At 42.7% G+C, this 15,079-nt stretch overlaps 1 protein-coding gene across 1 annotated transcript in view; it reads right to left on the bottom strand.

Annotated features, from left to right (window-relative positions):
• Positions 1–13,557, bottom strand: part of lrrn2 (leucine rich repeat neuronal 2) — a 54,221-nt gene extending 40,664 nt beyond the window's left edge. Inside the window, exon 1 of the mRNA XM_088920858.1 lies at positions 13,039–13,557. The gene's annotated coding sequence lies outside the window, so the exon portion shown is untranslated. The remainder of the gene's footprint in view (positions 1–13,038) is intronic.
• Between the last annotated feature and the right edge of the window lie 1,522 nt (positions 13,558–15,079).

Raw genomic sequence — 15,079 nt, 5'->3', positions numbered from 1 at the left:
TTAGCAAGCTTCAGTCATTAAATGTGTGTACTATAGGCCCTTAATACACCGGGTGAATTGGAATGAAACATTGCAGTCAATTTCATCCAGCAGACAGCCCCCAGGAAAAAAAAACTCACATCACCTTGAGCTAAAAAGAACCAACATTGATCGTTCCTGAACCAACAGACTCAGTTATCTGTGCCTAGATTGTATTGTGTAGTGTAGTTTAACATCACTGCGGATTCACACTGAGCTCTTTAAAAGACTTCAGGGCCTCATGAATATGAATAACAGCACCCTCGGGCTGCTTAAAACGTTTGTCCCTATTAGTGCTGCATTCATTCTTAAAATCTTCAGCTGCAATAGAAGGAACCAAGGGCAGTAAGCACGGCTTTTGACAGAAATAGGCTCCTTCAGCTCACGAATCAAGTGTGCTGGAATTATGGATTCCTTCACAAGATGCACTCCATGCCGGAAGAAACACTTATTCGCATTATCTTCTCGCAAGGCTCCCTTTGCCATCTGCAGGTTGCGGATTTTTTTTCTGAAACAGCTCTAGTGCGCAAGAAAACCTTATGAGCCATTAGCATGCTAAACTTCAGACAAGAGGTGCTTCTAGCCTACAAATAGGGAATGTGAACAAATTCCACAAACACAAATCTTTTTTGTCGAAATGATTTTTCTGTGATTGTTTTTGCAGTTTAAGCACACTTTTAAGCCAAGTGCCTGTGTAGTGCAGCAATGAGAAAAATGACAAAAGCTTTTAAACGAATTGTATGCTTTTTTGCAAAAAAAAACACACCCAGTATGCTCAAAGCACCATGGTAAATTAAAAAATAAAAAGAAAAAAATATCCCACCAAACAGGTAGAATTAAACAGGATTTTCTTTAACTGAAATAATGACACATGTACAATAAGAAAAAGAACCATGCTTTAGGCTGTATATGTATCTGCTGTGTATGATGAAATTTGATGATGCTTTTTTAAAATGAAAAACCAGCAGATACCCATGCAGCAGGCATGGATAAGATGGTGAATGTTCAATACAATAGCTCAGCACTTTTATCCAAGGTCCCAGTCATGCAGAACATTTGTTTTGAAACAAATCTGCATTAGGGGTCGTTTATTGTAGGCAGAGAGTCCTGCACCCAGCGATGGAAATGATGGATGTATATAGCACTCGTTGTTTGACTCAGTTGCAGATAGGAACAGAGTGTGACTTCAGATAATGCAATTATACTGTTCTAGCAGAATGTCCTTCTGCCTGCCTGATACAAAAAAAATATCCAGTGAATTTCACATCTGACCCATACAAATTTTAGCCACAACCTTGACTGCGAATACTGATTTCTTTCAAAATCCTGGTGTCCTTGCTAAATGACAGAGATGACCTCTGACAGGACTCCACCTTTTGATGAGGACAGTTGTTTTAAATCTCTCTGTGCACTTTGCATAATTGAATTTCAGCAATTTCATGGGCCTAAGCTACTTTATGTACCATAAGTGAGCGGTTCAGATTTCTCATTACGACATGTGCCTTTGTTTTGCACTGATTGTGCTTCCCTGTTAATTGTCTCGAGGTGTTTGGCAAATGAGTGTTGAGAGCTGTTTGTGAGAACTCAGCAGGGTATCACCTCCCCAGATTTCTTCCAGTAAGACTAGTGTTGTCTACAATTCTTACACAAGAGCCTGGAGTGGAATTTAAGAAATTGGCATTTCTTAAAGAAAGAAAGAGTCAGCACATTTTGGGATACTTGTGAACAACAGAAATTGAAAGAAGCCAGTAATCTAAACCTGCCAATGTTTCAGCGCTTGGATTAGTATGATAAAATACCTATCACTATAATTGTTTCATGTATTCACTCACAAGTGAACATTTTATTTTACAAAATGAATTTTTATATTAGAAAAAGCATGTGTGAGAATTTAATTTAATTGGCTGTTTAAACACTTCCTTTAATGGCAGAATCAGAGAACATCATTCCTAAAAGGCTGCCCCACACTAAATTAAATAAAAAGAAAAGGTGTGAAGCTTACATTTTTCATGTCGACTCAGGCGTGCGTTTGGATTGTCAAGTTAACCATCTGCATTGCTGTGTCACAGCCGGACTTATTACATCTGTGCTGCAACTCAATTATTTCATTTCCACATTCCTCCAACGCTCACTGAAGAATAAACCTGATTTTAATTAAAAGCTTCCCGGTGATGTACAGCCACCTCAATGCATTTTGCAACATTTCCTTATTCTAAAGATTGCAGCAGTGCATTGCGTCTGCAAACATCATTCAGCTCTAATGGAATAAGACCATCGCGTCTCAACGCACATCTTGTGTCTCCCTCATGAAGCCTAAATATTTAATAAAGAAAGTGTAATTAAAATAAGCTCAGCTGTATTGAATTTCTGCATTTGTGTTTGTGCAATAAAACACAACAACGCTGTCTCTTGCCACATTCAGGAGAACTTTATCACCGCTGAAGGGCTCCACAATGACGCCCCAGGGAAAGACTTTTTTCTGCGGCCTGCAAAGCTAAGAGGGTGTCTCCTCTTCCCCCCGAAAGCAATATCCAAACCCAGCAAGACGGGAGATGTTATTTCGGATGCTAATTAAAAGCATCACCCCTTTGGGGAAACAATTAACTTCTCACCAGGCTCAGCTGGGTGCGTGCTGCCAGGCTGTAAAGGCAGTTAATCAAGAAAGCAAGCGTGGAGCTCAGCCCACCCCCTGCCAGCCTGCCAGCCACGGTGGGCATCAGGTTAGGGTTAGCAAGGCCAGGGTATGACTGGAGTTTTATTGTTCACGGTCGCGTGGGCCCAGCTTTGTGCAGTTTTTGAATCCGATGGGGCTCCAATCACACTAGAGAAAGGCTACAAAAGAGCTGAGGCCGTTCAACTCATCTCATCTGTTTGGTTGTCAGGGGTTTCGCTATCCCAGAGCCCCCTTCTCGGTCCCACGTCCCAGCAGGTTGTTGAGCTCTTTAGCCTCCCTGTCTGGAGAAAGTCCCCCCTTTCCCCCTTTCTTTAAAATGTAGCTGTTTTTTTTTTATTACAGCCTTGAAGGCTGGTGGTTACGGGGTTCATGGCTGTACTTCTTGTTAAGAATCTGGAAGTGTACAGCAAATTAAAATTAACAAGTAATATGTTGTTAATTCAGGCTCACACGTGAAGAAGGCTCCACGGCCGAAACGTGTTTTCTTTCTTCTCTTTCCAGCATGGAATAAACCTATTACTTGTTCCTTTGCAGCCTACGCTTGCTGACGCAGCTACCCACCTGAACTACTTCAAATTAAAATTAATATACATATGCAACAAAAGTACATTCTACTTCTTAGCATGTGATGATTATTATTTTAATTTCTAATTTTATTTTAGGCATATTGAGTGTATTAAATTTGAGAATCCTACAGTCATATTGCAGAGGTGGTGCACAATCTGCTAGATGGCTCATCAACACACCATTTCTGAACCACAAGCATCCCTTACACCCTGATCCTTCATCATTTAACAGCATTGAGTAATGATCGGCAAAATAATTAAACAATTAAAGCCTATTGTAATGAACTCCCTCATTAGTATGGATCGGTTTGGTGGTCCGCTGATAAGAGGTGTTAGCTTCAGTAGCTGTGTACACAGCCCAAGATGCACTGACAAGGAGTGTCCTTCTTTTACTATACGAGATGAAATGTTCCCCGAGCAGTTACAGAAGTTTCTCAGGTTATTTATTTTTTCTCTATATCAAAAGGGCTTGATTGAAATTACAGAGAAACCAAAGCTCTGCAAGACTAGCCATCCAATTTTCTGCTATCATTGAGACTTTAGAGATTTAAACTGCATTAGCTCTGATGCATAATTACATTACGTCTCTGCCTTTGCATGCTGACAGCCGTGCGAATACGCTCAGCTGCACGTTTTCTTTCTTCTGTGAAGTGTAAGGAAGTATAAGAGTTATGCTTGAGCAGTCCAAGGAATTGACCAGACTTTGATCTTGTTGGGATGGGGAGGGGGAGGCTCCATTGGGGTACAGTGTTGCCTGCCTTAGAAGACGGACCATCCTTTTCGCGTTTTCGATGTGGAGTGTCTGCCTCGTCTCCCCACCTGGAGCATTGAGACGTTTAAGCTCTCTTCCTTCCGTTTAAGGAACTTGCTACTGTAACTAATCAGGGTCCGTGTCGTGTTCTGTCAAAACAAGACCAGGAAATGTAACCCATTTAGTAGCTTCCAGGGTAATTAAAGGCAAAAGCTGTGGTTTGCAAGGAGACTTTACGTGTACAATTGGAATGCAGCTTCAGTAGAAAAGACAAAACCAAGCTAACAGTAGTACACTAGCTACATACCCAAGTGCAGCTATTGCAGAATCACTAATGCAGGCTGGATACCATATGTGTGAATTGCCTTTTAGCAGTACCTCATACTAGACACACAATATTGAGAGAACAAAAGTGTCCTGCCATATGCTAGTTTAATTGTTTTGTTGTACCTTGACAGGTTGTTTTGCATCGCAGTCAGAATTTTGTGCTTTCCATTTGAACTATATTTCAGTGCAATTATGAACTGCTCTTAGGAAATATTCCTTGATTTTAAGGCAAAGTAAAGCATCACAGGTCATCTGCCGATGTAGCTTTTTGATTTCCAGGTTGGGAGATCATTCCATACTACTGTTTTTAACTTGTCTTTTGAAAAAGAGTTTTTCTTTGGATTTCAGAAGTTTACAGAGTTCAAGGCATTTATGTAATAAACGAAAGCTGACACACCAAAGACCTGGCATTTTATCCATAGGCCTTGTCAGATTAAAAAAAATCACTTGATTAAATCTGAAAAACCTATTTTACTGGAAAACTAACCAACAGTTACATAGCGGGAGCTGCCTGTGCTGTACACTTGCAGTGAATTAGGATGTTCAGATCCAGTGGCCCCCAGACTGCACGTGAGAAAGATGAGATTTGGAAATGTTTGGAAAACCAATCAATATCACAGATGCCAAACCAAGGGAAAACGTCTTTGACCCTCTTGTCTTTCTTTCCTTCTTTGCGTGCATACCAGCAAAGTTGCCAAGTGTTTTAAAATATTGTTTATAACACTAATTGCATATCTTGTGTAGCTTCTGCCCACATGACAGCTCTTGTCCAGTTTTTAAAAAAATGGCTACAGTGACCGAAACCCCACAAGAAAAGGGATTAATTTACATACAGTAGCACCCCCTTGTGTCAGGGTCCTGGGAGTTCCATATTAAACGCCACATTCTCTTTTCAATAAGTTTCCTTTGTTCATTTGTTGTTTGATTTTTTTTAAAATTGAATTATTAGATCCGTTCACTGTCAATGTTGTTTTCCATGTGCGCCTTGTGCTTTCTTGTTCATTTCACTTGCCTGTATCCTGTGCCGTCTCCCAGCTGTTAACTCCATACTAAAGCATGTATCCTTGATTGAAGCCTACAGTAGTACACATAACAGGATAAAACCGAGTGCCTTCCAATCCCGATGCCGTAACATCAGACAAGCACTGAAACTGTGACGATGATCCCCTGGGTGCTGAGGGGTTTCTTTCACCCATTAAGATCTGACTTCCCTTTTTCCTCTGGCGCTGTGGGAACATGGGGCCACAGCTCCCAGAGGCACGCGTGTGTGTCGATGTCAATCAACACAAAGACGGCTAACAAAACAGCTCCCCTTGGGGCGAAGAACAGGCTCCCAGAGCCATCGACAGGGAGGTAGTCATTTCATACTGGATCGATCTACCTTGTTAAAGATGTTGGAAACATGAGAGCGTCGTGATTGAAGGAGACGGCACCGGGGTTACAAGGGAAATGGAGCAGAAAATTAGGCAACATTTTGGTAACCATTGACAGTTCTGTCAACCCTATCCCCCATCTAATACCTCTCGGGTTTAGTGCACAAGTGACTTCCTATCCTTGTTTTCCACCAGGAATTGGATGTGCTGGTGGCACACCACATTGGATTAACAATAGCTGGCTTGGGTTGGAATCTGAATTGTGTGCAAACTGATTTTGATGGCCTCACTTAGTTTATCACATGAATATACAGTACTTAGGAAGAATAGGCATGATAGGCATAATAATTAATTTGGCTGACCCCTTTATCCAAAATGACACACACTGGAACCCATTTACACAGCTATTTAAAGAAAAGGGTATTTTATTGCAGCAATATGAGTGATGTATCTTTCTCAAGAATACAATAGTAGTGTCCCACCTGGGATTTGAGCCCACAACTGCGAATCTAGAGCCCTAACCTCAGGTCCACCTGGCTGCCGTACCTGCTGTAATAATAGGATAAACAGTGTTAAGGCCTATTTTAAGGGAAGCTCAAAAACCCCAGAAAAAGACAGTATTTATGAGAGGATTATAGCCCAGAATCTGGTTACATAACAAGAAACATCGGTATTAAATGCTGATACTTGTTTTCTTAATTAGGGCATTTAGGGCATTTAACATTATCATCAATTCGCTACCCAGGGTGTTCTGTGCTGTTATGTGAGTTCTAAGTAAAACAGGGATGATGTCTTTATTCTTTATTATGTCTTTATTCTGAGGCTGAAGAGCAAATACTTTAGGCCGAGTTCTCCCAGGACAGACCTGTGCAGAATGAAAGCTGTTTGTTTACTTTAATTGGTCGCGCTGAATCTGAAAGGTGGAATAGAAGGTTTCTTCCTGTTTTTGGTCCATAATGCACAAGAAAAGAAACCTAGCTCTCATCAGCGGGGAGCTTGCAGGAAGTGTCCCGTCTGTCTTGGACAGATGTTCCTGAAGCTCCGACAAGGTCCATCAGTTCCACAGCAGATCCCTGGCTATCGTTTCCAGCTTTTTTGGGGATAGAAATTGAACTTTTTTTTTGCAGAAGGGATGCATCTGTTAATGTTACCAAAATTACATCCAACAATGCAGACATGTTCCTTGTCTTCTTTTAGTTAGAAACACAGAAGGTGCAGATGATACCCTTTAGTAATTGCATTGCACAAGGCAAGGAGCTTCCCTCGTAACTCGTAATTGGAAAATGCCACCGCAGCTCATAAGCCCTTTCTCCCTTCTTTTGCATCTGCTTGCAAAGTTCTGAAATGTCAGCCAAGCCTCTTTAGTGAGAAAATATGGATACTTCTTTTGCATTCACTTTATAGATAGAATTCCCAATGAGCTATAAAAAGGAGGTCATGCAGAGGGCTGCTAAACTCAGGGACGATATTGCTCGCTGTACAGAAGGCCAGCTCTCCAAAAGCTTCAATACACGTAATTCAGAATGGCTGCAGGCTAAGAAATAACTGCATTCTAAAGGACATTACAATTGAAACACTTAATGGGAATGTTACTAATAAATGAATTAAGGCAATCTCACATTGAAGATTTATATTTATTATCCTGAATCCTTATATGTGTGAAGTATTCTAACATATTTCATAGGATTACATTTTTTCTTATTTAAACCTTGAGTAATGGAGGTGTTTGATTCTCTAATTTCAAGTCTAACTACACAATTTTATGTTAATAAAGAAGTCTGATAGCAAGCACAGTATGCCAGGTGTATACTAGCAATTACTACACTGTAAAACCAGGCTCTAGGTTTTAATTTAAACTCTACCGGAACAAGCCAAACCTGCCCAAGTGTTTTTTTTTTTTATGTAGGGCTTTCTACAGGCTCCAGATCAATTGTACAGGACAGACGGGACAGCAGTTTTACATTACCTCTAAAATGAAACACAATAGCACCTCAGGTGCTATAGAAAATAAAGTTTATTATTATTATTATTATTGTTATTATTATTTAAATTCAGCTTAATTATAGCTAGACAGCTATAAAATACCATAATGTAACATGGAATGAAAATGAAAGTTACCTTTGATATTTTGCATTTGATCCATGTCTTTTAAACAATTACTTTTATATTATGGGCTGCCTTTTGCCTTCTGGTAATTAATGCACTTCTCTAGTTCACATCGCCTCATTTTGAGTAGCTGGTTGTAACAGGAAAAGAAATGAAAGGATTTAATGCCTCATGGTGTCCAGCTGATCTGGGGACCAGTTGGCAACAGTACTTTGAAGAAGATGAACATCAAAATGCATTACTGGACCGCTGCTTCAGCTGACTTGTTTTGAGGGGATTCTCCAAGTACAGTGTTTCTTATTGGATATGTCATGACTGAGTGTTTGGAGTCACAGACGATGCGCTCAGTTGTGATGACATTCATTTCCCCTTAAAGACCTGACACAGTTTCCCTGTCTTGCATCTTCTGGCTTGTCTCTGCCTTTGTGGACGGCGTCCTGGAACCTCTTGGATCTGAGCGCCTCGGAAAAAAAGACATTTTTGTCTCTCCATGAGCCGTGCTTCTTAGACGTCCCAGATACAACTCAGCCTGGGGCTTTTAGCAGGCAGCCCGATCCAGATAAGTCAAGGCTGCCGACACACGGGGAAGACCTCTTCTGGGCAGAGGTAATTAAAGACAGCTCACAGAAATAACTGGCACGGTGAGTCCCTAGCCTTATCTGCTAAACCTTTCTTAATTTGTAAAGACAAGAAGCGCGCATTTGCCAATCTTAATATTGCTTCGCAATGTCCTTAACTGGCTCTTTTTTTGATAGAATCTCTGTGTTGTTACTACGGCCTGCAGTTTGAGGATTTGGTTTTGGCTGCCCCTGTTTTTGTCTCTCTATTTTGGTGTTATTAATACAAAGTTAATGTTTGTGCTCGTACGGCTATGGGGGCTGTTCTTCCACTGGGTTGCCATTTCCGGTACAGCAGAGCAATAACCACACAGAGACAGAGGTGGGGGGGTTGGGGGGTGCTTTCACCTCTTGGTGATTAAAAAAAGGAGGAAAAAAGTGCTTTGAAACTTGTGAGGAAGGTGACAGCTCGAATTTCTCCAGCCTTGTCCTTGTGCAGGTCTCTGGGGCTTCCATCTAGGTCAGAAAACCTGTGAATGTCAGTTTACTGGTCTCTGTTTAGCCTGCGGTGGATATGTGTTAAGATCACAGAGCTGCCAAAGAGATTAGTGGCAAGGTTTGGTCAACTTGCCTTCACACATCCCACAACTAACTGATGGTGGAGTTCAAGGCTCAGTTCAGGAGCAACTGCACAGCTGGGCAGGGGGAACTCTTGCTGTTTGTGGGTTCGCAGCCCAGAAGCCAATACTGACACTGTACTGGAGTGTCAGCATCTAGTTTCTCTTTAGCTCCATGATCACTGCCCATCACTGTGTGATCAATTACAGTACTGTTCTGCTTTTGCTTGCAAAGTTCTTTTAGGGTCCTATTTCATTCAACATTTCAGAAGACGCAAAAATGCTATAGTTTAGGGAAAAAAATAAGCTAAACATCTGTCTCTAATGAATGTCTTAATTGGTGGTGGTGGTTGGGGGGGTGGTACCAGGCTGTCTGTACAGTGTTTAAACGCTTGGAAGCATCTGCTCTGTCATGTCCAAGGCTTGTTAGTAAGTGTAACACAATGGTAATGATGAAACAGATGTTTATATAGAAGCTGGAGCATCGTACATCCTTGAGGCGTTCTACCAAAGCAACTCAAACAGTAGGGAAAAAACAACTGCTATTAGGTAATATCAGGCAGTTTCCAAACTTTGTAATGAAGCAGGATGGAGTGGGAGTAAATCACAGACCTTATGACTCAGGAGATTTTACTACTCTAGGGCTCAGTTTGGAGGCGCTGACATACCAAGGGGTTGATGGTAAACATTCAAGCCTGGCAAAGGAGAATGTCTTGGCTTTTGGTGATTTTGTTTGCATGCTGCAGTCGCTGAGAACCCTCAGTGGCTGATTTGTATGTTTTACACATTGCAAGGCATTAACGCTGTCATATGTGAAGACTTCTGCCCTGATGCTACTAGATTCAGGGCCATACCAGAAACCCATTTGAGAACTATCCAGCTACCCATCCGGTATCAGAAAATCCACTTACTCCTGCACACACAAACATTCTGAAACGCTAGCTTACCTCACCAGCATGTTTGGAAGATGGGCCAACACCCCAATTCAGGGTTTTGCGAATGAAATGAAACCAGAAAGAAGTGTGTAAGCGCTGTGAGACGATGACACTGTCAGGTTACCATGCCACTGTATTTCTACAACAATGGGTATTATTCAGGGTCAAATCCATTGTTGTATAAACAGGTAATATCTGGGATTGCAAAGGTGCAGTATGGATCATGCAATAACCCAAGCTGATGGTGTTCGAATTTCTGTGTGTGACCGGTTGAGAACACAGTAATAATTTGCGACACTCAAAGTAAGACCCTGACAGTATGGCAATTTGCTACCCTTCACGCCTCAAATACAAAGCCCTGTGCAATGCACGGACCTATACTGTACCTTTACAATGAACTTTGCTTTGCTAGGAATGTTATACGAAGCCCATAGTTTGTTCTACAGTGTCATTATTTTTAAAGTATCTTTTCTTTATTTTGAAAAAAACAACAACCTCAAACGGGTTTTGAAAACCACCTGGTAACAAGGGAGTAATGTTAAGGTCGTGTGTTGGGCGGTTAAAGAAAAAAGGGCTTCGCCACGCAGCGGTTCCTGGTTCAAACCTTTGCTCCGTCACTGACCCGTCAGTGTACCTCCTCTGAGGGGGTGAGTGAACCGCCTGTGCCCCGTCTTCAGATGAAGTATAGCGCTGAAGTGCTACTTCGAGCGACTCGGCAGCGGGCGTCTTAGATGTTGTACTTTCTCAAACCTCTGCACGTCTGCTAAATAACTGCTTACAGTGTCTAAATCCTACAAGTTGCAGAAGAAAGACTGCTGGCTTAGGGAAGGGGGGGTGCCTATCATGTGTTTGATGCCCTGTTGTACCAGTACACTCATCTGAGGAGGTGTATCTGTCCAATTAACAGCCTACACGCTGAGCAGGAGATCGGAATCGTCGTTGCGCTCCGGGATAAAATCATGAAACGCCAGCTATTGTTCCATCTCATCACGCACCCCAAAAGAGGAGAGCAACTGGAAATGACAGTAATACAGCAGAACTCTGTCAGACTGCTGATTTAAAGACGTTGTACGAATGCCAGAAAATTAAGAAATCTAATTGCAAATCCAATCAAAGCAATAGCATAACGACAAGAGCACTTTCTTATAGGGACTTTTCAGCTTTGATGTGAGCAGCTCGCGAGGTTACGAGGTTAAATCACGGCAATGATTTTTTTTTCTGGGGGGTGATTATTATGTTAATGAAATAATGAAGACTTTATTATCTTCGCTGTGTCTCGTACCAAATTAAGGTGAAAGAAGTCATCCGAACTGAAAAGATGGACTTGGACATACCACCAATTCTTCCTCTTCCTCTAACAATTGTTACTACTTATATTTGCGTGTTTTAGATGGAATTTAATATGGATTAGGGGCGACATCGTGGTTTGTCTCAGTTTAGCACTCATTTCTGTAGTTTGCATAAGGGTGGAAGATAAATCTCAACCCAGATGAACACAGTATTCGGATGGCAACATAAATGAGTCTTCTCGGATACAGCAGAACATCATCGTGTCGTAAAACAAACTTTCGCACCGTCTTAGGCCTGTTTGCTGACCCAAAGTGTAAACATAAGCTAAGAGTCCCAGTCTTATTCTCACTATTATTTGCATTGATTTATTTTTCTGAATTTCTTCGCATTCGGAATTCCACCGTTACTCTCTGAAAATTTAAATTGGCAAAGTCCCCGTCTCCTATTCAAGGCTTTGATTGCGGGGTGTCGGTGGAATGTGGTCAGAGCTATATTTCTTCCTACTTTTCTTTAGCGAGGATGCTTTTTAAAAACTTTTCATGTGGGTAGAATCAACACCTACCTCCTTTTTTAATTTCAATGCTGTATACAGTATATCATACGTTTTTCGCTTCTGTATTTTGTGACGTTTAAGACCCGTTAACTGTGGCTGGATGTTCTCCGGGCACAGTGGAATCATACGCGTGGGCTACGTGAAAAAAAATGAGACCTTGTTGTTCGCTGTAAACAGTCTTGCTGAGAGTGTGTGTGTCTAATCCTGCTGTGCCTCTTTCTGTAACGGCCATACCTATACACGCTCTGTCGTGCGCTGTAGCGCGTGTTACAGGACGACTTACAACGATACACCTGTTCCTTCTTTCACGGACTCGAGTCACCCACCCCGCGAAAAACACACACGCTCGCGCAAAGCGATAAGCTCTCCCACTGAGCACGTTCGCGCGCACACATGTTCGGCAATAACAGCATACAGCACGCCTACATTTATTGCACAACCACGCACATACATGTTCTTGGAACAAATCCTTTACCGTAGACACCCACACGCATTTCTAACCCCCCCTCACAAAGAGCACACTATGCAGACTGACGTCTGCGCGATGTTGTATAGCGGATGAGCATTCAGGAGCCTTCAATATGCCGAGGCGGACTCCGGCGATACCAGGGGAAATACTGAAACGACGTAGGCAGGCGAGCCTGAGCCGATGACAGCGACAGTGGAATCGTTCCCTCGTTACTTACAGCTCTGCTCGGTAAAACAGCAGACACGAGAAAACGGAACTCTGTCGCTCCTAAAAATTATGCTGGGGGCCATAAAGCCTCCATTATTTACGCACTAGGAATGGATTCGGGCATTTGGAAATGTCCCTTTTGAGTGATGCATTTTCATTTTTCGTTTTGAAGTGAACGATAATACATGAAAACGCTTTAAGGCGGCCAAGCTACCTGTGACACTGTTTCCCTTCCCCACTAACATAACAAGCGCAGGGTAAATAACGAAGCGCTGAAAAGAAACAGGAGTCTGCCAGCCCAACTGCGAAAACGAACCCCCTTTTCTTCCCTTTCAATGCATCAATCCGAAACTGCAGAATCAGACGTGGATGTTTGTCATGCGGGCAAAAACTGGCAACAGTGGCAATCCACGAGCAACAGCACCCTAGAGCAAAGAGGGTTCACTGTACGTTCCTTTTCTGCCTGCGTGTTTATTTGCCTGGAATTCAAATACACGCAAGGAGTTACAGTTTTCCGTCTGGTTTTCGGTTTTTGCCCATAACGCAAACCAATCCTTTAGCACTGAAAATATTGAAACAAAATAAACTTCCCTACCGTGAGAAGAGGCAGAATACTACAGCATCCTCGGATCCTCCTGTCCTCCCGTTTGCCTTATGTCTTCTTTTGGGTTTTTCTATTTAATCGGTTTCTCTTCTCCCCACATCAGGGCATCAGTGCATCTCCCGGGCTTTTACCGAAATCTCTCCCCCCCACCCAATACACAAAACATCCCTTTATTTTCTGACGGTGTGTGGGCGAGTTGAGGAGGACAGAGCTGTGTGTCTCCGGCTCCCTCTCTCGCGTCTCTGTTTCTCCTCCTCTGCGCGCTGCTGTCAGAGGCTGGCGCGGCTGAGCAGAGAGAGGTAAACTGGAGAAGAATTCAGCTGAGATTTTTTTCCCTTTCCTCTCAGGCTTGTCTCCTCCCTCTCGCCACCCTCCACTTTCTTCGTCTCCCCTGCTCTCTCTCTCCTTGTATTTTTTCTCTCTCTCGTCCCTCTTACTGCATCTCCTGCTCTCTCTCACCCTCTCCCATTCATTCTGTCTCATTCCCCTCCGTGCAGTCTGCCTTCCCCTGTCACTCCTCGCTGCAGCCTCGCTTGTAATTGCTGCTTGTTCGTTTTCCCCAGTGGCACAGTGGGGAGCAGCCGGCAGACAGAAATGAGGTGGGCTCCCCCACTCCCCTCGGCTCTTGACAAGTCGTGTCATAAATGTTTTAACAGGTTTACAGGATATATGCTGTACACTTTTCGCAGGTTGGACACAACAGCAGAGCAAGTGCGCGTGTGTGGGGTGCGTTCGAACGCAGAGATTAGAATCATTTGTCTTTTTTTACAGCTACAGCTGTATGCAGATGTACTGCTGCTTCTCGCTTTCCTGTATTATAAATTAATGTGGCTCCTAAAGCCGACCTCAACACCTCAGGTTTCTAGAATCACAATAAATTCATACCCACCTGTGACTGCGCTGCCAGCGAATGACTGGAGCTCCCGACTCGCGGGGGCAGTGCCGCCTAGTGGCTACAGCTGTTCAAATCGGTGAATGCTTTCAGTTATGAAGCTCATAATGATTTATTAATAAACTAATAGTTGTTATGAAATTTCACCTGCAAATGCTACCCGGACAAAGACTTGACTCATGTGTCTGTGACTTAGTTAGCTTCCTTCAAGGTAGCTCTGCATTTGTCACCCCTTAGCAATCCTTTCATTGCATGTAGAATATAACATGGCACAGAATAAGATTTTTTCTTTTAAAAAGATCCCTTATTGCCCAAGCTTCTGGACATGGAAGAGTCTCCCAGCTTACAGAACTGGCACAGATATTGTAGTGGGACTGGTGGCCTTTTTGTTTCAAAGTGGTGTTATTTCAATAACACATTGTGAAAGAGCCAATGTCAACCCTAAATAGGCTGTGCTGCTTGATGGTTTAGACCTTGAACTGTAGAATCCATCTGTCTATTTGTCCTGGGAAAGGGGTGTCTTTACCCTGCCACTTAATGTATAAACTGTTAATCTGCTCCCATATTTTCTTTAGACTCAGTGTGAGTGAGTATACAGGGACACATAAAAAATAGTGATTGCATTTATATATGCTGTACAATTAAGCTGATTTTCAGAGTGTTCTATGTTGCAGGCCCTGGGTCAGTTTGTTGTTGAAGGACTGAAGGCCTTCGTTTCTGTCAATACAAAAGTAAGAGGAGTTTCACAACAGGTCTGTCTGGCATCAGGGAAAGGGTGAGGGTCTTTCTGACATTCAGAGGGGTGCAGGAGTGTTTTTCCTCCTTGGCAGTTAAACCCTTATCAGAGGCTGTTCCACTGACCTTCAGTGAAAGCATGCCTGTCGCCCGCATCTACTGACATGCATGATCAAAGTGGAGTGAAGCCAATCAGGCTGACACCAGGCTGTGTCCCAGGAATGAATCTGCTTGCTTTAAGGCGCCTATATCCTGCCAAGCACCAGTTGCACTGATGCAGCTCACTACCAGTTCTTGATGTGCTGCGCAATGAAAGAGGATTAGAATCATATCAATCAGGCTGCTCGTTATTAATTGTGCATCACATATTGCAGAAACACAGATCAGATTTTTAAAAAGAACAGG

Source organism: Atractosteus spatula, chromosome 7 (genome assembly GCF_055471065.1).
Source record: "Atractosteus spatula isolate fAtrSpa1 chromosome 7, fAtrSpa1.hap1, whole genome shotgun sequence".
NCBI classification, from domain to species: Eukaryota; Metazoa; Chordata; class Actinopteri; order Semionotiformes; family Lepisosteidae; genus Atractosteus; species Atractosteus spatula.
The sequence above is the reverse complement of the archived record's forward strand: the minus strand, read 5'-3'. Positions and strand labels throughout refer to the sequence as shown.